Below are 23,635 nucleotides of genomic sequence, written 5' to 3' on the forward strand. Positions count from 1 at the left end.
AGGGCAGGCTTCTTGCTTTCACATGGACTGCCAGGACTGCCGCCCACTCGGCCAGTGCAAGAGGCTGCCTTCCCGTCAACGGGATCCACTCCTGGGCCCCTGGAAGTGCACTGGTGCACAGCTGTCTTGCTCCTCTGCTCAGGCCACCTTTTCTGCCCTTCACAATCTCCTCCTGTTTTTCTACATCTTTGCTGTTCTACGAAGACCATCCTGAGCCTCAGCCCTCCTGAGCAGGCTTCCCCGCTGAAACCGCTCTGCTTCCCCTGCACAGTAGCACTCGTCTCTAACATTCCCTCGGTGGTTCACCCACTCACTCATTCACTCATGGATTCCTTCAACAGATATTTATTTTGTGTGTACCAAGTGCAGAGATACAACAGTGAACACAACCAGGTCCTGCACCCACAGGGCTGGCAGTCCAGGGGAGGAAACAGGCAATCGGCAAATCCAGGGATTTACCACATCAGATGGTGATAGGGGTGGTAAGAGACTGGGTGTGTAAGGGGGGACAGGGATGTTTTTTATACAGCATGGTAAAAGGGAGGGCTGCAGGATAACGTGGCGTGTGACCCTAGAGATGAATGGGGACATGGAGGGGCCTTACAGGTATCTCCTAGAAGGAACTTCCAGTGCGAAAGTCCTGAGTTGGGCTCATGCTTGGCCTCTTGGGGGAACATCAAGGAGACCACTTACCTACTTTTTAAATGTGATTTTTGCTTTGCAAACGTACGCTAGCTCCTAAACTCAGGAGCTTCGTGAGGTTCTGGGGGCTCTGTGTTGGAGATAACAGGTGACAAATTGTGAGGATGCTTTCTTAGTAAAATTCCACTGTTCGACACACACCATCTGTAGAATACATCCTTGTGCCGTCTCCAGTCCTCACCTAAGACTGATTGGATTACCACCCCCAGCTTGTGGCAGTCAAAGGTTTGCAGAAAATGCTGACATTCTTAGACTGTAAGCTATGCATGTGACACCTCTACACCCATGGTGACTCATCAGCAAGCCAGCACAGATAATCCCACCATTTTGAAAAAATGGATTCTCAGTTCTAAACAACATGAAGTGATGCCTTTAATTCTAATACCTGCCCTTGCTTCAGACAAAAAACAAAAACATAATGAAAAAAGAGGCCAATAAAGTAAACAACTTCCACCAACCAGAGAAAGAAAGGAACCCCATCAAGTAGTCCCAAGTCTTTCCAAATCAATCCTTTCAAAATCATAACACCCGAATTAAGAGGTTCTTTTATCTGTCTTGCCATAAAAATAAAGGAATTATGAAAAAAATTAAGTAACTATGTACAAAATACCCTGGTCATTTTAAGTACAATTGTATGCAATTTGTTAATCCTCACTGTGCTTTTGAAAGCTGTATAATGGATAGCATGTTGTGTGTAATTGTCGAAATGTGTTTATAGTTATCAAGAAATTTACATCTGAGATCCCTTGTTGACCATAAAGTCCATGAAGACACAACCTCAGTATATCCCAATACCATATTTATAAGGGAAAGTTGGATTTGATTGACTCGAGTTGCATGTGCAGTGCTTCTGAAAGGCACAAAACCTACTCCAAGTGTTTTTAATTACCTGGGCACCTCCCACATATGAGGTCCTTGAGGATAGGGACTTTATCTGCTTGGCTTCAGTACTGAATCCTCAGGACCTAGCACAGTACCTGGCCCCTAGTGGGCCCTTAAAAAATGTTAAATAAATAACTGCTAACTTATTTTCTGAAATGAGATATGGTGTCTGTGATAGTTAATTTTGTGAGTCGACTTGGCTAGGCCAAGATACTGGATACTGGATATTAGGCCAAACATTGCTTGAGATGTTGCTGTGAAGTTATTTTTTAGGTAAGATTAACATTTAGGTCGGTAGACTCTGAGTAAAGCAGATAACCCTCCATAATGTGGGTGGGCCTCATGTAACCAGTTGAAGGCCTGAAGAGAAAAACACTGACTTCCTCCAAACATGAATTCTGCTGACAAGACTGACTTTGCACTCAACAGCAGCGTCAGCTCTTCCCTGGGTCTCCAGCCTGCCAGCCTACTCTGCAGAGTTTGAACTTGCTAGTTTCCATAAATGCATGAGACAATTCCTTAAAATAAATCTCTCTCCCTATGTACATATATACACACATCCTGTTCTATTTCTCTGAAGAACCCTGATTGATACAGGATCTCTTGGTCATTTACTCTCTCAATGAATCAGTCAATACATGTAATATACGGAGAATCATTCTTATCCACCAAGGACCCACAGCATGTAAAGCCAGACCAGGGACACAACCCCTGACACTAGTTATTGAGCTCAACTTCTCCACTCCATTTCATTTCTCCTGTGATACAAAGCACCTGCATATTTTCTATCTAGAGAAGCAGGTGCTAAGAGACTATTGTCCTTGCTGAAGCCATGTTGTGATGGAGAGATGTGAGGCACTGCCTTACTACTGTGCTTTTAGGGGAAAATACTTCCCAGAGTGATGTTGAGCCGCTTACAGTATCACTTCCTCTAAACGTTTCCACTCTTTATGAGTGAAGATGTGGGTGGGGAATTTCAGAGTCATGGAAACTAGTCAAAAGGTTACGAAAGGGTCATGGTCACAGTTGATGACTGTGTGGCAGCTAATTAGTCCTGGATACTGTAAGGAAAAGATCAATCTAAAAACATATCTGTGGGGATCATCTGGGGAGCATTTGCTTCTCTTCAGGATCTAGCAGAGTGCTTAGCACTCATGTGCCCATTGCTGATCTGGGGAAGGATGCTTTTGCAAAGTAAGTACTCACAGAGATGCTTCCGCCCAGGGTGTCTGTGGTAGGGGAAGTGGACTGTGAGCGTGGAAGCTTTCCTTAATGTGTCCACAATCTGCACAACTGTGCATTCAGGATTCTTTATCTCAGGGGGTCATTTTTATCGCTTCCTTCCCTCCCTTTAAGGCTCCTTCCCCCCTTTGATGTCTTTTTCCTTCTGCCTTTCAGGTTCCTAATTCATTCACCTCTTATCCCTTATTCTAACAAGAGGCAAAGCTTCACATCTCTCCTGGTAGGATTTTGTGCACGAGAGAGGGGGACATTTGGGAGCCATTGTGCTTCCTGAAATTATACTCTGAGCCTTCATCTTTGGCAAGTCCCTAGCACTGTCATTGATAGAAATAATAGGTTGTCATGTGTCTACACAATAGAATGCTATACAGCCATGAAAATGAATCACCAACACCTATTTGCATCGACATGATGACCCTCAAAACCAACGTTGAGCCAAAGAGCCGGTTATGGAAGAATATTTATGGTATGATTACATTTGTTTAAAGTTTCCAAACAGGCAAAAATAAACTGCATATATGCCTAAATTAATTCACATATAAGTTTATATATAAATCACATGCATACATGCATACATACAGGAAGAAGGACCTGGCCACCCACTTCCAAAAAAAACTGGCCATGAAAACGCTGTGAATACCAGCGAAGCACTGTCTGATAAAGCTCCAGAAGGTGAAGGGATGGCACAAAAAGACTGGGCAGCGTTCAGTTCTGCTGTACAAACAGGGTCACTAGGAGTCGACTTTATGGCACTAAGGACAGAGGCATGTGAGCCCAATCTAAAAAGAAAAGTAAGGGAACGTGACTAACACCAAATTTCAGACTGCACTTCCCTTTGTGTGGGGCGTGGGTGGAGATGGATACAATTGGTTAGGCGCGTGCAGCAGGCTTCAAGAATTGGGAAGGGAGGCAGTAGGTAAACATGTTTGGTTTATTACTTCTATTATTATTTAGAATGTATGTACATACCCATTATATACACCTCTTTGTAGTATGAAATGTTTCGTAATATTTAAAAAATTTTCTAAAGTGAAATTTACCTGGATTATTAACCCTCATTTGTCACCTTCCTTGGAAAGTGGAGGGAGGGGCGTGAGGAGGAACATCTGCTCGTAGAACTTAGATAGAAAGTTAATTGTTACAGCCGTCCATCAAGCGAAGGTGAAAAGGAATGTGGATGCATTGTCACCTCCTCATCATCTCATTTCACCATTGTTGAGTTCCCTCTGAAGCCCCAGGATCCTTCCTTAGGGCAGAGCTACCACAGGATGGGGTCTTGCGGTGTGTCAGTTTCCAGTGGCCTTTACCATCACTGCCTGGATGTTTGGGAGCCATTCTGGGCACTGTGAAGTTGTTAATTTGGATGGCCAAGAAAGTCTGCAGTAAACACGGGTGGCTTGGACACTGCCTGTCTAGGATGACCGCGCCATCCTGGCCCTGCGCATGAACCGGACAGGCACAGAGTGGAACGAGACACAGCATGCCCTCGAGGGCCTCTGCTCCACTGGGCCTCTGCCCAATCTTCTCTCATTCAAGTCCCACCTTCCAGAGTTTGCCATTTCAGGTGTGCTGCCAGTATAATTAGTAACACTGTTTTTCTTTAAATCAACTCACTTTTTTTTCACTTAAAGTCAATTATATTAAAAAGAAAGTTTATACCAGTACTCCAAATAAAAAACCAATGCCATTGTGATTAACAGAAGGTAATCATGAAAAATAGATGCAGAAAAGCAAAGCCACGCTATTGAATTTTAGCTAGCTACCATTGCCTGCTGATGGCTCATAGTCTGAGGTTCACTTTCTCTTTGTTCAAAGGTAAATGGCCGGTGGTTAGAGGATTTTAAGATCAGGCCAAAATCAGAGGATCAAAGGTGTGAAAATGGAAGTTTTCTCTCTGTGACAAAGTCTAGTGATTCAGTGTGATTTAATGCCATGTCTGTGTATCATGTACCACGTAAAAGGATCACAGTGTCCCACACTTTGGGAATTTTGATCAGATCAGCTGTAGGGAGACAGAAGGAGAGTGGAGAGGGCTTGTAGTGGGATGTGGCTTCACGTAGTACAGTTTCCTACAGGACATGTTAAGTCGAAAGGAATTCTCCCTGGGCCAGTACCTGAGTCCCTTCTCTAAGTGGCATCTCAGAAATTGATGTGGAGGACCCTCCCTCATATGACACTTGAATGGATATGAGGGATGTCAGATCACAGGCATCTAAGGTCAAATAGAGTTGATCCTTGGAGAACAGAAGATGAAACCACTTGAGTATCCACAGCACTGTGTCACAGGTGATCTTAGTTCCCCCAGAAGCAGACTCTGACACAGGATTCAAGTGCATGTAGTTTAAGAAACGATCCCAGGAGACCTTGGTGAGGGGAGGGAAAAGGGAAGGAAGGAAAGCCATCAAGGGCACATTATCAAGCCAGCTAACACTGTGGGCAACTGGAGCTTAAGCCCACGGGGGAACTTTATGGTCCCTTTAAGTTTTCCACGTGGAAACTTTGGGAAAAGGTGAAACACATGTCTTAGAGTTTTTCCAACAGGCATGAGGGACCTGGGATATTTATAGGCCATTGGAGAGTTAGTTCCTGGGCATTCTCACCTGCCTTTGGGCAGTTACAGTGGTCCTACCTGGGTCTGGAGAAACCTGTCAGGTCATGAGATAAAGACTCAGGCTGTTAGAAGTCAGCCCAGTCCTGATGAGACCTGAGGATGTAGGTAGGTCACTGACTGCTTCTACCACACTACTTCTCTGCTAGATACTTCAAAACTTTGTTATCACATCTAATCCTTACCACAAGGTAGCTATTTCCCCTTATTTACATGTAGAGAAAGAGGCACCAGGCATTACTTCATTTGACAAAGTTAGACAGTCTGTGTGCTCCATCACCTCTGGTTACACCTTCCTGGTCTTTCTTTTCTTCGCCTTTTTTTCTTCTTTTAATATTGAGTTGAAATTGGCAAAGCATAAATTAGATGTTTCAAGGAACAATTCAGTGTATTCACAATGCTGTGCAATGACCACTTCTGTCTAGTTTCAAAACATTTTTATCACCCCAAAAGGAAACCTCATACCCGTTCAGCAGTTGCTCCCCCTTTTCCCCTACCACCAGCCCCAGGTTACCACCAGTCTGTATTCTGTCTCTATTGATTTACCTATTGAGGATATTTCATATAAACGGAGTCGTGGACTTTTTGTGCCTGGCTTCTTTCACTTAGCACAAAGTTGTTGAGACTTATCCATGTTGTAGCGTTTTTGTGAATAATATTCCATTGTATGGCTATACCATGATTTTTTCATCCATTCATCTGTTGATGGACATTTAAGCCGTTTCCACTTTTTGGCTATCGTGAATAGTACTGCTATGAAAATGCATGTATATGTACTTAGTTGAGTCCCTGTTTTCAAGTCTTTTGGATATATAATTAGGAGTAGAATTGCTGGTTCATATGGTAATTTTATGTTTAACTTTTCAAGAAGCCATCCTAATCTTCTTGGAGAGCTCATTCTCCTCTACTTCTGTTTAAATTTTAGAATTTCTTGAGGTTCAATCCTAAGCCACCCTCCTCCTTTCTCATTTGATGCTCTCTGTCAAGTATGTATCATCCATACCCATGGGTTCAATTACCATCCATATGCCAAGGATCCCCCAGACCTCTGCTCTGAGCTCTATCTAGATGTTGGTCAATGTCAACTGCCTGGCTGACATCTGCCTTTGAATGTCTGCTAGGCCCTCCAAAATCATTAGTTCCAGAACTGAACTAACCCTGGACCTGGTCTCCACCAGCTTTTCCAGTTTCTGTGACCAGTATGAAGCATCAATGTCCATTGGGATTCCCAAACCAGGAAACAGGATCATCTTTGACATTCCCCTCACTCTCCTTTCCTGTCTGCCACCAAGTCCTGTTCCTTTCTAGATGACTCTTCAATTTGTCTAATTCTATCTCCACTGCTATCACCCTTGTCTTGTCTGTACTCCCATAGATATTCTTGCTTGGCTGACTTCATCAACCCCCTAACTAGTGTCCCTGTCTGTATGCGTGGCCCCCTCCCATCCGTTCTCCACACTGCATCAAAAGGGATTCCTTAAAAGTACCAAAGGGGTAATAGAGCACATGTGTACGGTAGTAATTAGTCTTTGGGTGTGAACATGATGTAGTCTACACAGAAACTGAAATATAATGGTGTATATCCGAAATGTTATAAACCAATGTTACCTCAGTTAAAACAAAATGCAGATCAGATCACAACACCCCTAGCTTCTCCATCGCTTTTAGAATAAGCAGCATCTTTAACACAGGTCTTTTAGGCTCATCTTGAGCTACTCCCCTCTTCCCCCTGGCCATACTGGCCATAATTTTGCAGGACAATTCTGTGGCCCCCCACCTCAGGGCACGGTATAGGCTGTTCTCTCTGCCCAGAGCACTAGCCAGCCCTTTGCCTTGTGAATTCCCACGCCTCGTTCAGTTCTCATCTCCACCTTCTTTATGGAAACCTCCCTGACTCCCAGATGAGATCAGTATGTTCTGGTCCTCATCCCATTTGTGTCATCATTGACTAATGGCTGCTTCTCCCCTCAACCGTAAGCCTTTTGGGGGCAGGGCAATGTCAATTTTGCTCCATTTCTTGTACGTTTTGACTTAAAAGTGGCTGTCACACGGTGAATGCTCACTAGATACTTGTTAAATAAATGAACTAATTAATGAGAAATGGTGGAGCTCTAACTCAAAACTGATTTCATATTCTTTTCCTTCCACTGCTCCATTTTGCCCCATTCTTAGAACAGGAATGTCCTTGAAAAGAACCCAACTTGGGAGGAAACAGAAACAAGGAGGAAAAGCGCTTGGCTTGTTCCCAGGGTTCTGTCAAGGTTTCACACCCACTTCTGGGTGGGAAACCAGTGTCTAGGGGAAAGGAGGGGCTCCTCAAGCAGGAGGTAAAAAGGCTGGGACACCCACTCTCACCTCTCATCACCAGCACAGGGAAATGACCACCCACCTGTCTCAACCAGCTTTAAACAACATAAAACCCCTTTAGAATGACTTTCCCCCTTTAATGTTGTATGTATTCTTCACTTTGAAGTAATTTCAGCAAGATAAAAAGGTTGCCTCAAATCCTTTGTGGAAGAAAGGCAATTGAATGAATGAACGAGTTAAATGAATTAATAAATATAGAGAAACATAAGGATGGAGCTGTTGGGGTGGCCCAGTGTGGACAGGTAGAACATAGTGTCATTTGTCCCCAACCCCTTAGAGATAATGCTAATGACCAGTTCCCTGCAGAACTGGGACACACACTAAGTCCAGTTCTCAATCACCACTTCTTGCCCCTCAGGAGTCATTCCCAGAGAGGTTGACAATGACGTTATAGATGACTCTAATCCACCATGAAGGGTGAGTGACAGCCCATACTTTGAAGTGCTGAAATAATTGAGGAAAAGTGAAAGCTCAGGTTAGCACAGGTGAGCTCTGAGGACAGCTGGAATGGGGGAGGAGCTGTGTACTCTACATACCAGGAAGCACCCACCCTGGATGATTTAAAAAATAGGATCCGGTGGGTTTTAAGTTGCCTCAAAGCCAGTGCCTCCAGATCAACTTGAAGGTGGCCTGGAACCACTCTTTCCTCCTTTGGGGCATGTTGAGTCCCTTCCCAGTTTCAGTTAAGAGGTGTTAACGGTGGGGAACACCACCAGATGTCTGACATCAACTCAGGAAGTTCAGAGTCTGAGTGAGTCTCCCCGCCTTCTCCCCTCAGGCCACACTCAGCAAGTGTCTGAGAACTCACCCGGGGCAGAACCACTGTTGGTGAATCATCTGGTCTTCCTGGAGTTCTTGCCCTCTCTCTGGGCGGGCAGGCAGGAGGTAGCAGCTCAGTCCTGCCTCATGATGAGGCTTCTCTCTCGCTGCAGCCACCAGACTTGTTTCTAAAGGCAGCTGTAAGCGTTTCCCCACTGAGCAACCGCACACGTAGAATGCAAGAGGCGTAGGTATGTGTGTGTTTTTCCTTCCGGTTGCTCTGAAGTGATGTTGTCTCAGTTCATTTCCTCTCTGTGTTCTGTCAGACCTTCCAATACACTGTGGACGATTTATAGTTTAGGAGCAGGTAAGAAATCTAGTTATTATCTGCACCACTTGCTATTTTGAGAAAGATAGGTGATCTTTACATTATTATTGCAATGAAATTCTGTGCAATATATTTCCAAAGTGGCATAAGCTCCCTTCTAGGCTGCATTGAGGGCAAAAATTTAGGCTATTTTAGGCCAATTAAATTAGGATTTTGTGGTATTATGGAGTCAATTTGTTCCAAACAGTTTCACTATAAATTGACATGAAACATCCTTTCACTTGACAAGTATTTGTTAAGCCTGTACATTGTGACAGGCATCCTGCTGGGGGCTAAGTACCCACGCAGAGATTCCTATTTACAATGTGGTGTGGAAGCTAGATTCGAGTATGTGGGAGGGAACTGGAAAGTCTCTTAGCCCCAAAGCCTTTGTCTTCTTCCAGCCGTGCTTTTGAGTAGCAGACAAGTGGAGAAGCTCTGAGGCCACCCACCCGGGCGTGAATTATGGCTCTACCCTTCAAGTGCTTTCGATCTTTCTGTGCTTCAGCTTCCTCATCTGTAAAATGGGAATAACCATAGGATTGTTGTGAGAATTAAATGAGTTAGTATACGAAAGCACTCAAAGAGTGCCTGGCACAAACAAATAAGTGAGCAGTATGTGAGTGTTTGCTATCATTATTAGTGGCAAATTATATTATTATAAGCTCAGTCATTTGGTTTTTTCCTTCTCTTCCCCACTTCCCACACAGTGCTCATGCCTAGGAAGTGACTAGGGGACATAGAGGGTTGAGGAGAGAGTGAGATGGTCTGAACAACTGATGCTCCCCAAATGATCCAGTGGTGCCTGATGCCTCTGCTCCATCACCAGGACCGGGAAAGGACTGTCCTTGGCCCTCGCCTCATCTTCAAGCTCTGCTCATGTTGTGTGTTGCACTCTTGTGACTTCTGTTTTGTTGTTGTTGTTTTGTTTTAATTTCCTGTGATACTTCTCTGAAATTTAGATCCATGTCACTTATTTTTAAATATTGAGCTTGCCTGAATCAACTTAAGGAATACTCTGCCCATAAGAATATGCCACATTTAAACAAAGAACAAACACGCAGTTGTGTTGTGCAACTAGGGCTTATAAATACATCAATAACAAGAGCATCTATATAAATCATACATAGTCACATCCATAAGTGGAATTAGCAAAATTCGTGGTAAAAGTATCATCATGGCACTCTATTTTTTTCTTTCTCTCCCCTCTCCTTAAAAAAAGCATTCTTGAATACATGCTATATATCAATACCTGTTGCAGATTTGAAGTAGAATTATCCTATTTTCAAGTTTTTATTTTGTAGTTCAGAGTATTCATCATAACTGAACAGAGGTAGAGGAGAGGTCCACATAGTACACAATTTTTCAAAATGTCCCTCTATGCATTTCCCATTATACCATCTCAGGTATTTTTTTCTTCATTAGATATTTAAGCAGTATCAATCTAAATGTGTAAATTTCAGAAAAAATAATTTACAGTTATATAGGATAACTCAAAGATTAATGCCACTGAGCTGTCTCCATAAGTCAAAGATACTCTAGAAAGAGTCAAAAAATTAAGCTTGGGCTTCTTTTAAATAAAGTACTTGAGTCTGGCAACTTGATTATCCTTAACTCTGTTCTTTCATCTCTATCCTCGTGGCTTCTTTTCCCACTTTGAACAGCCGGACCTCCCACTGTTGAGTTCTTCCAAATGGAGAGGGCATACCTGTCAAGGCAAACTAGGAGCTCAGACTTTGTCCAAAAACAGATGAGACTGGTTTTGGAAAAACAAGTTAAATATTTTTCCCACTTGGAAAGATGAAGGTTTTCTATGTCTGCTTTCCTACTTACAGTTTTAGATTTTCTTCCTTTTTTTTGGGTTTGTTTTCTTCTTTTTGATTAGTGGCAGGTTATGCCACATGTCAAAATTTTGACAAACCACAGATGGTTGTGACAGAAAACAAACAACGGTAATTTCTAATCACTCTATCCAGTGAAGATGGTGTTTACATTTTCTCCTTCATTGAAACAGTCTTCATGACTGCTTTAATTAGCTTCTTCACGCTGTCTCAGTGAGCTGGAATCTCCATCAGCACCGCAGAATGTGCCCAACTACCTGTCAAGCAGTAGCCAAACCCCAGGCCACTGTTTTGAATTTGTCATGGATGTTTGGTCCAAGGAGTGACTGTTGTGTGGAGTAGAGGCTGAGTGGTGGCGGAGGGAAAAGCGAGGAGAATTTGAGAAGATAAAAAGGTTAAAAAAATCCATGTCCAAGTTGTGTGTGTGTGTGTGTGTGCGTGCGTGTGTGTGTGTGTATTTATGATTCCATTTGCTTGACTCATTTCCCTCCACAATTGAAGACAGTATTAGCCATAGGGCATCAGCTGCCCACTAAGGAATTTAAATGAATATTCTCAAGAGTAGGTTTGGCAAGTTTTAAGAGCAAAGTTGTCCAGTGTTATAATGTATGCCTCATCCCTGCTGAAGAATGCCAGTCAGTCTTGTGGTTTCATTTTTAGATGAAGAAATTAGAGCTCAAAAAGATCAAGTTCATTTGTTCATTCAATAACTATTGTGTACCTGCAAACCCCTCTGAGCTTTTCTGCACATTTTTGGTGCATCAATCCACAGGACACAGGGCCTGCCCTCAAGAAACTCACAGCTTGGTGGGGAGATAATCTAGTGAGATAACTATTCCCATTAATTGGTTCACTCCTGATGATAAAACATTTATTGAGCAAGTGCTGTGATAAATAAAAAATGAATGAGAATCAGCTGCTTCCCTAAGAGAAATTACAATCTAGTAGGCATGGTAAAGGGAACATCATCCACCTTCCTCTCCTGCTCTCTTGCTATTTACAATTCTCCTTTTGTCTCTCTCATAACAGGATATCTTTGTCTTCCATCTCTTCTATTCTCCCAGTCCATCAGCCAAATCCAGAGCCTAGCACTCTTACATTTCCAGAAACCCATGACCAGCTATTTCAGCAATGTGTGAATGTTGATTTCGTTGTTCTTGTTCTTCTGGGTGTTCATCCATTTCCAGCTTTAGGTGGAAGTTCAGCCTACTTTCTCTCATGCTCCAGGGCTTCCCAGACTCACTGGGGAATGTTAACAAAGGCCAATTTGTTTCCTTGCAAATTCTCCCCCTATAACCTCAGCTGAGGCCCTCGTGCTGCTCAGCAGTCTTCTTATTCATCTCCCACTGACCATCTGTCAAGTCTTCTTTCTAAACTTCTCTCACCCTCCAGAAGCCCTGAGCCCAGCCCTCACCTCATGCCCTCCCTAGGTTAAGAGCTGCTGATGTGAGCTCTTTTAGCATCCCTCATGATCTCTGCAGGATTTCGCTCTCCCATCTATCCTGTTCCTCATTCTCTGCACATTCATCAATCCTGTGAATTATAGCTTCAAGTATTACCACTTGATTAATAATAATAGTAATAGCTACCTTTCCTTTTTTTTTTTTTTTTTTGAGGAAGATTAGCCCTGAGCTAACATCCGCCACCAAACCTCCTCTTTTTGCTTAGGAATAGTGGCCCTGAGCTAAGAGCTGTGCCCATCTTCCTCTATTTTATATGTGGGACGCCTGCCACAGCATGGCTTGATAAGCGGTACATAAGTCTGTGCCTAATATCCGAACCCATGAACCCTAGGCCACAGAACGGAAGGCACAAACTTAACTGCTACAGCACCAGGCCGGCCTCAGTAGTAATAGCTACCATTTTTCATGTTTATTATTAGGAGGTAAATGACATTTGCAGAGATGAAACCATTTTTCTAGCTCACAGAACAGCTTTTTGAAGAAACATGGGCACGTAGACGAGCAAAGGGAAGAAAAACTGAATTATTTTTAAGAGAGAACCGATGGGGTGAATTTAGAAGATTCTGACTTATTGGGAGCATTCTTTGCATTTGGGCATCTGGCAGGCACCAAGCACTGATTTCTCCATTACCTGTATCCTGTTCACCTCTCCCTCTACTGGATGATAACCATCTTTGACTTCCCAAAAAGTAATTGGGGAAATCTTGGGTTGGATTTTTCCATAATTTTTTAAATCTACAAGTAATAAACTTATACCATAAAAAGCTAAAATTCCAGGTAAAACTAAAGTGCCTTTTGACCATCAGCCCTAATTCCAGTTCCCTCCTCTGCTTTGCCCGCAGTGAACTGCCGCTATCTGTTTGGGATGTTTTCTTCCAAGACATTTTCTAGGCATTTATCTAAATGTATGTAACCACTGTCAACTTGCCATTGTGCGTGTGTGCATTCTCACCCTTGAGTGTGCTTGTGTACACAGACAGAACATGAGACTGAAACCATTCTATTACCCTCGGTTTCTGAGGGAACTGTGTAAACTGCTGTTCTGGTTTCACATGAAATAGCAATTTGAAAATAACACCTTATTCATAACAATATAAAAAACAAAACTACATTTCTGCTTTTGATGATTGAAGAGATTAGACTCCTTGGTTTATCTGACTTTTGCCCATTTGTTTTCTAAATATACAAAAATGTGGATTTACATCCAACTGGTTTGCCTCTGAGTAGAGATTCCCAGATCAAATACCAAAATCCATTAGTTATTTGATAAAGTGATTTTTCTGGATTTTCCTTTTGCCTACACAATCACTTAACCAAAAAATGAGTCAATTCATGCCTCTCCCTAGGCCCTGATGCTGCCTCTGGCAATGACCCCAGTGCCAGAGAGGGGCCCCCAAGTGCTATGATCATTTAGAGCCACTTGTTTCTCTAAAATGGCTGGTTCTTTATCTTTTCTCTTCCTTAAGAATGTTAAAAATTCCAGAAGAAGGAATATTTTCCTTCTTCTGATTCTCAGAGCAGCCTCTATTTCACAATCCCATTTTAAGAGATTACTACTTTAAAGATTTACAAATATTTTTCACTGATTCCCAGCGCTGTCTGCTTTTTCTCTTTAGTTTTTATATACTTATTTTACTCTAAGATCATAGAAGTTTAAGAAGGAAATCTGAATTATTCCTCCTCTATTTTCAGCACAACTTCTTCTATTGTATAAGTAAAAGCCTTGTGTCCAATGGTCATGGAAGCCCCAAAACTCAGCCCCTTGGTTCTAGCTCCCCTTCTCACTTTGCCTCCTTCTCTCTTCTTCCTTTCACGCTCAGCTTTCCTGACAGAGTGGTCTGCATTCTGTGACCCTACTTCCACACCTTCCATTCCCTCCTTCTGCACTGCATTCCTTCCACTCTGATGTCTGGCTCTCACTCCCGGCTCTCCACTGCAGTTGTCCCTGTTACTGTCACCCGTGGCATCTTAGATGATGAAACCAGGAGACAGTACAAAGTCTTTCCCTCTGTTGCATTTAAAATGACCGATCACTTCTTTCCTCTCACACCCTTTCTTTCTTTTTTGGGGGGACCCCACTCAGCCTTGGTTCACCTCCTTCATGGCTCACTCCTCCTCCTCCGCTTATTGCAACCCACTCTTCACCATTGGACCCCACCCATTGTCACTCTACTGCTCTCTATGGATGGGCTCATCTGTTCCCATTTAGGTCTGGGCAAGCCTTGGCCTTCTGTACCCTCCAGTGATGTCATTATCATACACCTAGTCTCTGTTTTAGTCAGATCTGGCCACAGGCTGGAAGCCCAAGATCAACCAGCAAGGTCAGGTTCTGGTGAGGAGCCTCTTCCTGGTTTGGCTGCCTTCTTGCTGTATCCTCACATGGGAGAGATAGATCATCTTCTTGTGTCTCTTCTTATAAAGACATTAATCCCATTTATGAAGACTTTACCTTCATGACCTAATTACCTCCCAAAGGCCTCATCACCTAATACCATCAAATTGGGGGTTAGGGGCTGGCCCCATAGCATGGTGGTTGAGTTTGGCACACTCCACTTTGGTGACCTGGGTTCGCCAGTTTGGATCCTGGATGCAGACCTATACAACTCAGCAGCTACGCTGTGGCAGCAAGCCATGTATAAAGTAGAGGAAGATTGGCACAGATATTAGCTCAGGGCTAAGCTTCCTCAGCAAAAAAAAAAAAAAAAAAAAGAGGAGGATTGGCAACAAGTGTTAGCTCAGGGCTAATCTTCCTCAGCAAAAACAATAAATAAAAATTGGGGGTTTGGCTTCAACATATCAATTTGGCGGGGAGGGGACACAAACATTCAATCCATAGCAGTCTTTCTGCCCCCAAACATTGCAAACCTTCTTTTCCTTGCTTCTTAAGTTTAACCTGTCACCAAATCCTGCTTCTTTTTTTAAAATTAAATCTCAACTTGCTGACCATCTCAGTTTCCTCTGTACATACCTACTGCCACTGTCTTAGTTTCACCTTTCATTGCATGGACTGTCACAACAGTTCCTAACGGTGACAGCCCTCCTCTAACTTGATACTTAGCACACTGTTGGGCACAGGCCATGTCCTCAGGAGATGCTAGTTGCATGAACATCTGCACAATACTAGATATTCTCATAGACAGATTTTGAATCTCCTCACGTGACTGTCTGCTTAAAAACTCCCACCAGTTCCCCGTTGCCTACAAAATAAAGTTGGAACAACTTCGTTGGTGAATCAAGATCCATGCTGTCTTCTTAGACTCTCTCCTGCTTATCCACGCCGAGCAGAGTGCCCTTCACCTCCCTGTGACCCTGACCTGCTCACTGCGGCCTCATGCTTCACGTCTTCTCATGATTGTGGCCTTGTAAAGGCTGTGGCCCTGCCCAGAATGCCCTTCCTTCTTCTCTTTTTGGCAACGCTCTTCGATACTGCACTCCCCTGGACAGAGAATCCTTTCCCCTTTCACTGTCGCCAGGACTTCTATTATCACGTGGATCATGTAACGTCACCACAGTGTGTCTGCCTCCCCGGACTTCAAGGCTCCTGACTGCAGGGCACTGTTACTTATTCATTCTGGGGACCAAATTGTCACTGGCTAATTGCCCTGGGGAACTCAAAGGTGGGTTTGGAAGCATTTAACTGTTTTTCCAAATTGTTTCTTTTTCCCCATTTGTCACGTTAAGGAGATGCAATCACCAACCTCCCTGAACCAGACAAACCCTCGCCACAAGAGCTACGCCTATGACCTTTGCTTTATTTTTTATGCTAAGATCCCTCCAGGAGGGATTTAGGCCTTATTGCCATAACCTGCAGTGTATGTAGAAGCATGTTTCCCAACTGAGCCTGTGCGAGCAAATACCCACCTCTCCCTTTTGAATATTCATCCCCCATCTGAAATAAATGTCCCTGCTCCCTTTGTTTGGGGACACCATGACTTTGGAAGTGATTCCATATGGTTTCCTATTTGCTGCAAATATATTTTACTTTGTGAGACAATTACTTCTGGTGAAGAGTCTTATTTAACTCACCAGGAGGCAAACCCACTTTGGTTTCGGTAACAAAACTAAACATTTTACAAAGTAGTCTGTAGAGATCTTGCATCAGAATCACCCACAAGGGTGGTGAATATAGATCCCCAGGCCCCCCTCTTGAATTCCTCGTCAGTTTCTCTGGCGAGTGGAACCCTCCCAGGTAATTCTTAAGCACATGAAGGTTTGAGAACACACTTACAGTATCCAACAAATATTTTATAAATAAAGACATGGTGAAAAGCACTAAGATCCCTACTCCTAAAAATCTGCTCTATTTCCTTCATTCCTTTGGGTATATTTTGGCTGGAGACAGGTCCGGGGAATTTGGCTCAGCCATGGATCAAAGTGACCTAACAGGAAACAGCCTTCATTATTCTCTAATCAGGTCATGTGAAGTACCTATTGTCCTGTGCAAATGCCAAATTAAGTTTAGGGTCATTCAAAGCCTTGGAGATGGTTGACTGTGATAAGAACCAACAAATTCTTGCTCAAGTGAGAACTGGTATCCTAGGCATGCTCTGCATTTTTAACTCACTGAAGCCAAGTCCTTAAGCTTAAGAGGTTCACAAGTACCTTCTAAGGAGGCTCACTGTTTTCATTTGCTGTGCTTATCACTAATATTGGAACCTCTAATATTGTTAATAGGCCTCTTCTGTTGACATCGGGTGGATTGCGAATGAACCTTAAGGATTTTCGGACTTTAGGTGAGGTTGATGGACTTGCGAAGGTAGGTGAGACTAGTTTGGGCCACAAGGTCTCTAAAATCTCCTTTTTAAATTTCTTCAGTAGATTTTGAGCTCCTTGAACATGATCTTGAGATCTGTCATAATGCACCATACCTGGCCTAATGAAGACTTTAAAAATATGCATCATCTGAATGACCTCAGGACTACACCAACTGTCTCCAACAAGTATTTTTTGGATTTATGATTGACCAAATAACTAAATATTTCAAAAAGTACAGACAAGAGAAATGTAGAAACACTCCAAAACCATTATGTAGTTGAATATAAGCAAGCACACATACCTGGGAGGCGGAAAAGAAAATAAAGGCATCAGGAGTGATTTGAAATTGGTGGTCTCCTCAGGGAGGAGTTGAGACCTGAGTATAGCTTTGAAGACGAGGCGAGATGTAGGCTGATCACTAAGCCATCTCCTAGATTGTTCCTATGATGTCACAGCTGGGCCAAGCCTCAGAAGCGGTTAATTTATTTTAGTATGTTATTACTTGTTCTTCAATATTTCTATTATTTCGCTATTACACAAGTAATATAAACTCATTGTTAAAACCATTAAAAAAATTAAGTAATTCAAAAAGGTAACGTAACCGTTACATGGGAGTATATAGCCTTTTGAAGTTCCCTGCGTGTGTATATGTACTGTGATATTATAGTATATTAGTTTCCTATTGTGCTGTAACAAATTACCACAAACCTAACGGCAAAACAACACATATTTATTATCTTACTGTCCTGTAGGTTAGTAGTCCAACACAGGTCTCTCTGGGCTGCACTTAGCATGTTGGTAGGGCTGCATTCTTCTGGAGGGTTTAGGGGATAATGTGTTTCCTTGCCTTTTCCAGCTTCTAGAGGCCATCCACGTTCCTTGGCTCATGGCCCCTTCCTCCATCTTCAAAGCCTGCAATGTCGCATCTCTACGACCATTCTTCTGCCACCACAGCTGGGAAAAATTCTCCTCTTCAATTTTAAGGACCCATGTGATTAGATTGGACCCTCAAGGATAATACAGGAGACCATCTCAAGGTCCCTAACTTAATCCCATCTGCAAAATCCCTTTTGCTATGTAAAGTGACAGATTCACAGTTTCCTGGAATTAGGACATGGACATATTTGGGGGCCATTTTTCCGGCTATCACATATAGAGATTAAACAACTAACGTTCATGGAGGTTAAGCGACTTACCCGAGACCACCAAGTTGGTAAATATTGGATCTATTGGTTAAACTCTTTAAGATTGCAAGAATGTGATGCAATCAGATTCTGAACTAATGGAGATTTACGATAAAGAGATATAAAAAAGAGCTGCAAAGAGTTCAGGTAAAGTCAGAACCCAGCCTCCCAGGAACTGGCTCTTCCTACTCAGTCTACGGAAGCTAGGATCTTGTTGATTTCTCAAGCACAGTCATCCATGGCACCAGATGAGGCCACAGCCTGTTTCTGCTGCCTCCTTGACCCTTGTCATACCTCTTCTAGCTGCCTCCTGAAGGGGAGCAGAATTTGCCACCCCTAAAAATCCCTCTTTGGCATAAAGATTATTTTAGGCTGATTATTTTTAAGAAACAGCAGACATAGAAGCAGCTCTGAAAAGGAGTAGATGTTACCCCCGTATAAGAGACCTTTACATTTATAAGTGAAGTCTCCAATTGTAAGGGTGTCTCCCTCTTTGTACCAGGAAGAGGATGACCAAATCTTTAGAAACTTCTCAATGGAGAAGACATGGACTTAAATCTGCATGACAGCCCCACCCTGTGTACTGGGCTTTGCCTGATAACCTCCCATAACCAGCTTCCCCAACCCCAACATCCTCGTTGACTTTGGTTGGAGATGGTATTTAAAGTGGTGGCTTGGGTCATTTGGGGGAGTTGTTCAGTTTTTCTGGGTATCTCCCATGTGTATAGGAGGTATACTTGTTACTAAACTTCGAATTGTTTTTTCCTGTTAATGTCTTTTGTTACAGGAATCTCAGCCAAGCACCTAGAAGGGTATGGGGAAAATTACTTCTTCCTCCTGCACACTTCCATGTCCTTCTTTTATTGTTTAACTTCTTGGTTGCTACTGACTCATGGCTTCCACCCTCTGCCTCTTCTCCAAGAGGCTCTTGGTTTCTGGATCCCTCGGCCACTTGTATTTTTCTCTCTCTGTCACCTTCAAGTTCTCTGAGAAAAAGGATCTGATAGAATCTGTTGGTCACTACAGGGCACTGGACACCCCTGTCCTATAGAGGGCTCCCACTGGGTTGTCTCCTTGGCTTCCAGCCAGCTTATGGATAGTCATCTTCAAAAACAACTGCCACTTCCTGGTTCTATCAGCCAGGATCATGGGGTGAAACATGACAATCTGTATGTAAGAAACCACTTAGAGTCACTTCCCTCAGAATAGGGCCACGAGCAAGTGGGCGTAAAGAGACTCTTCTCCAAATCCTAGGCCAGCATGTTTTCCCAATGCACTCCTGAACGCACTGCAGCTGAACCACATCTGGGAATCACAACTAGAATGATCTAGCTGCTTGAAAGTGTGCAAACTGTCTGAGTGAGAGGAAGAGAACAGTGCCCAGAACTAATACTGAATATGGACATTTTGAAAATGGTTTAGGTAATTGTTTTCAGTACTTTAAGGCTGTAATTCCTGATCTTTAAGAGGCCACACAGGCTTCTGAAAGTTCTAAAATTATGTCATTTTTATCAGTCACCAGGACCTCAAGTTGTTCCCACAAACCACCTCGGGCCTTGTGAAATCACAAGGCTTTGGAAAGGGGACCCTGATGTTTCTAAATTTTGCACCCATTTTTTTCTCCAGCTACTTATGCTCTGAAAGGGGAAAAGTGGTCTCATTAGTTTGGAAAGAATGAGTCTAAACAAGTTTCAGAAGGAGAAAACCTCCCCTGGGCGTGCTGAACCCCGCCACCACCACCCCCTTCCTAATGGAAGAATGTGGCTGTAAAAGTTTCATCTGATATTTCCCACAAAAATGTGTGCTGTGGTCACAGCCCAGAGATGCCAACACAAATCTCAAACATAACTACCTCCTGACTGAGAATACAATCTGGGCTGTTTTTAGTCTGGACCTCGGGACCCGGGGACAAAAGTTGATTTCAAATTTCAATTAATTACGTGGTAGGAAATGGCCATCCAACAGGCAGAGATCTTGGCATGAATGCCTATTCCCTGGAGCCAGGGCATTGCGATGCTGCCATATCGCACACAACCTGGGCTTTTTCGATGTGGTATGCTATTTTTATTCCTCCTCTTGTGCTTTTAGAGAGAATGTCAATGGCACGTTGTTGCTTCAACTTTTTACATCCTGTAATAATTAATTGAATTCATTCGTTTTTGCTCTGAAGTACACAACATTCCTCAGGCAGTCAGTCGATCAAAACATATTTTCTGAGCAATTAACACTGTGTTAGGAGCTGGGGGTAATCTACTGAGTAAAAACATTCATAGTATCTTGTGTATGTTGGATGCTTTGGCTACAAATAATGTAAAAATAGAACTTACTTGAACAATAGCTACTTGTTGCCTCACCAAGCAGGAAGTCTGGGGGTAGAGGTTGGTTAATTCAGTGGATCAATAAATTTCTTCATGTCAGCTGTGTTCTCAGGTTGTTGGGTCCCTTGTGATTGCAAAGTGCCTGCAAGGACTCTAAGCAGTGCCTTCTCAACCACACCCAAATGCAAATAAATACATAAATAAATAAAGCCAAAATGAAGGCACTCCCTTTTTTGGGTCTCTGTGCCTCTTTTTGAGAGATGATCCCTTTCCTAGAACTGTCTGCCCTTCTCCCACTCCCCAGGAGAAAGGCTCCTAGTATCAGGAGACAGAAACACATCACAAGTCTATTCCCAAGCTACTCAAGAGCAGGGCCAATGAAATGGTCATAATTGGCTTAGACCAGTCAAATTTTGCCTCCTGGGGGTAGGAAAGGACTCAGTCCTTCCTGAAGCATAAGGCTACCCCCGCCCCCATACCCAAACAGAATCCAGTCCTGTTAGAAGGAAGAAAGAGTTGGCTATTGGGTAAGTAACCAGCAGGTCTGCCTCCATGTGGGACTTCAGATGACATAAGAGGGATGGGAAAAACACTCCCTACACACATGTTTTTTGCACAGAGTCCAAAAGACCAATGTTCCAGTGTCTGCTTTGCTACTTAGCAGTTGCAAGATCTTCGTTCCGTTATTTAACCTCTTGGAATCTCAATTTCTACATATGTAAAATGGGAAATCACATCTATCTCACCAAGTTGCTGTGAGGATCAAATATATGAGTATATGCAAAGTACTCAGCATTTTTCCTGGCCCATGGAAATTGACTAATAAATCCCATTCTCTTCCTCAAAGCCCTCAGGCTGCTTACAGTCTAAATTGCTGGGTAACGGACAGGTCAACGGGCTTGTATTTGATTGATAGGCACTGTGATATGAGTGTGTACAGAGCCTTCCTGGGGGAGGCGATACTGTCACAGTTGCTAGGAAACACTACAGTCCTCAAATGCTTTTGCTCCACTCAATGGGTGCTTTCCATTTTTTCCCTCTTATTTATCTTCCTGCAGCATTGCTATTCTTGTCAAGTCCCTCTCTTTTGGAACTCTATCTCCCTTGTGTTCTGTGACAAACTTGTCTCCGTTTACCTCCCACCATTCTAGCAACTCCTTTCCGTGCTCCCTGATCGGGTCCTCTTTTTTTGCCTGCCCTCGAACTGTGTTTTCTGCCTTTGTTGCAATCTCAACTGTTAATTCCTGAGGTGAGATTTCATCCTTTCCTGTACTTTCAATTCCTAGTTATATGTTCATGACACAGATTAGACATTCAATACGTATTTCTTTAATCCATTTTTTTATTCAGCAAGTATTCGTTGAATGCCTACTGTATGCCTGGTACTGTTGTTCATGCTGGAGATACAGCAATAAACAAAACAGACCCATCCCTGCCCTGATGAAATTTCCATCAGGTAGGAGACAGACAATGAATCAACAAATAAGCATTTCCTATGTTAGACGGAGTAAGTGTTGTGGAAAATATCATGCTGGGTAAGTAGGAAAAGGTGGATACCAGGTAGGGACAACACCTTTTAGGGTATATAGGAAAGCCTCTTTGATGACACATTTGCACAGTGACTTGAAAGGAGTTAGGACAAAACATGAGGCTTGCCAGAGGGAACAAACAGCACAAACGCCCTGGGGCGGAATTGTGCTTGGCATCTTCAAGTGGCTAGAATGAAGTGATTCTATGAAGTGAAGTTCATTCTATTCAATGAAGTGAAGGGAAAAAGGAAAGAAACAGATCAGGGGGCAGCAGGGGCAGGTCAGAGAAGGCCTCACGGGCAAGGCTAGGGCTTTGGCCTCTATTTTGAGGGAAACGGGGAGCCATTGAGGGTTTTAAGGAGAGCAGTGATGTGATCTGACTTATACTCTTAGCAGGTCATTCTGGCTGGTGTGTTGAGAAGAGACCAAGGAGGCCAGAGCAGAGGCAGGGATTTCTGGTAGGAGACAATTGCAATAATCAAGGCAAGAGATGATGGGGGCTTGGATCAAGATGGAGGCAATGTAATGCTGAGAAATGCGTGAATTTTTCTTCTAATTTGGGGTGAGATCAATAGGATTTTCTGTTGGATGTGGGGAGTAAAGGAGAGGAATCAAGGTTAAGCCCAAAGCTTTTGGCTCTGGCAAGTGGAAGAAGGAGTTGTCATTTTGAGCATGAGGAAGACTGTGGGGGATCTGGAGGGGATAGAACAAAGAGTTAGATTTGCGGCAGCCTAAGTTCTACATGGTTATTAGACATTGAAGGGCAGCTGTTGAAAAGGAAGTTGGATATATGAATGCAGAGGTCAGGGAGAGCTCTGGGCTGGAGATGGAACTCTGGGAGTCGTCAGCATGTAGATGACATGCAAAGCAGTGATGCTGGATGAGATCACTGAGGGCGCGCACACGGAAAAGGGAAGCAAACTGAGGACTGAGCACGGGACATGCCAACATGGAGAGGTCACAAGAGAGGGAAACTGGCAACGGAGACTGAGAGCGAGTGGCCTGAGAGGAAAGGAGGACTGCCACCAGCGTATGGTGTCCCGAGAGGCCAGTGGAGAGTGTCTAGGAGGAGGGAAGCGTGTCAAATGTTGGTAGGGGAAGTGTGATGGGGGCTGAGGACTGCCCGGTGGTTTTGGTGATGGGGAGGTCGTCAGTGGCCTTGACAAAACAATTTCAGTTGTGCGTGCAAGAAGGAATGGGAGGAGAAGTTGGCGGCAGCAGTATAGACAACTCTTTCAAGGAGCTTTGCTGTAAAGCAGAATGGGATGAGAGCGAAGGAGGCTTCAGAGTCAAGGGAGGCTTTTTGGTTTGTTTACCGATGAGAGATTTAATATGCTTGACTGATAATTGAAAATCTAATAGAAAGGGAAAATTGTAGGACCCAGGAGAGAGAGGAGTGAACTGTTGGAATGAGGTCCTTGAGAAAGGTACAGGGATGGGATCTGGGAAATAGCGGAGAGGTTGGCTTCTGTCAAGAGTTTAGCTAAACGACTGGATGATATTGCTGCCTCAGCACTCATTTTGTTTGGCCAAACTGTCTGCCGGGCCTTAAACTGACCCCAGCCCCCTCACACAAGCATAGACCCTAGACAGCAGCCCACAGGGTCACAAGCAAATG

General features: G+C 43.4%; 1 protein-coding gene across 1 annotated transcript in view; it reads right to left on the minus strand.

The window, feature by feature from the left end:
* NEDD9 (neural precursor cell expressed, developmentally down-regulated 9) overlaps window positions 1-8,824 on the minus strand; it is a 179,854-nt gene extending 171,030 nt beyond the window's left edge. Inside the window, exon 1 of the mRNA XM_008530705.2 lies at window positions 8,610-8,824. The gene's annotated coding sequence lies outside the window, so the exon portion shown is untranslated. The remainder of the gene's footprint in view (window positions 1-8,609) is intronic.
* Window positions 8,825-23,635: the final 14,811 nt, after the last annotated feature.

This window comes from Equus przewalskii, chromosome 19 (assembly GCF_037783145.1).
Source record: "Equus przewalskii isolate Varuska chromosome 19, EquPr2, whole genome shotgun sequence".
In the NCBI taxonomy this organism is placed as follows: domain Eukaryota; kingdom Metazoa; phylum Chordata; class Mammalia; order Perissodactyla; family Equidae; genus Equus; species Equus przewalskii.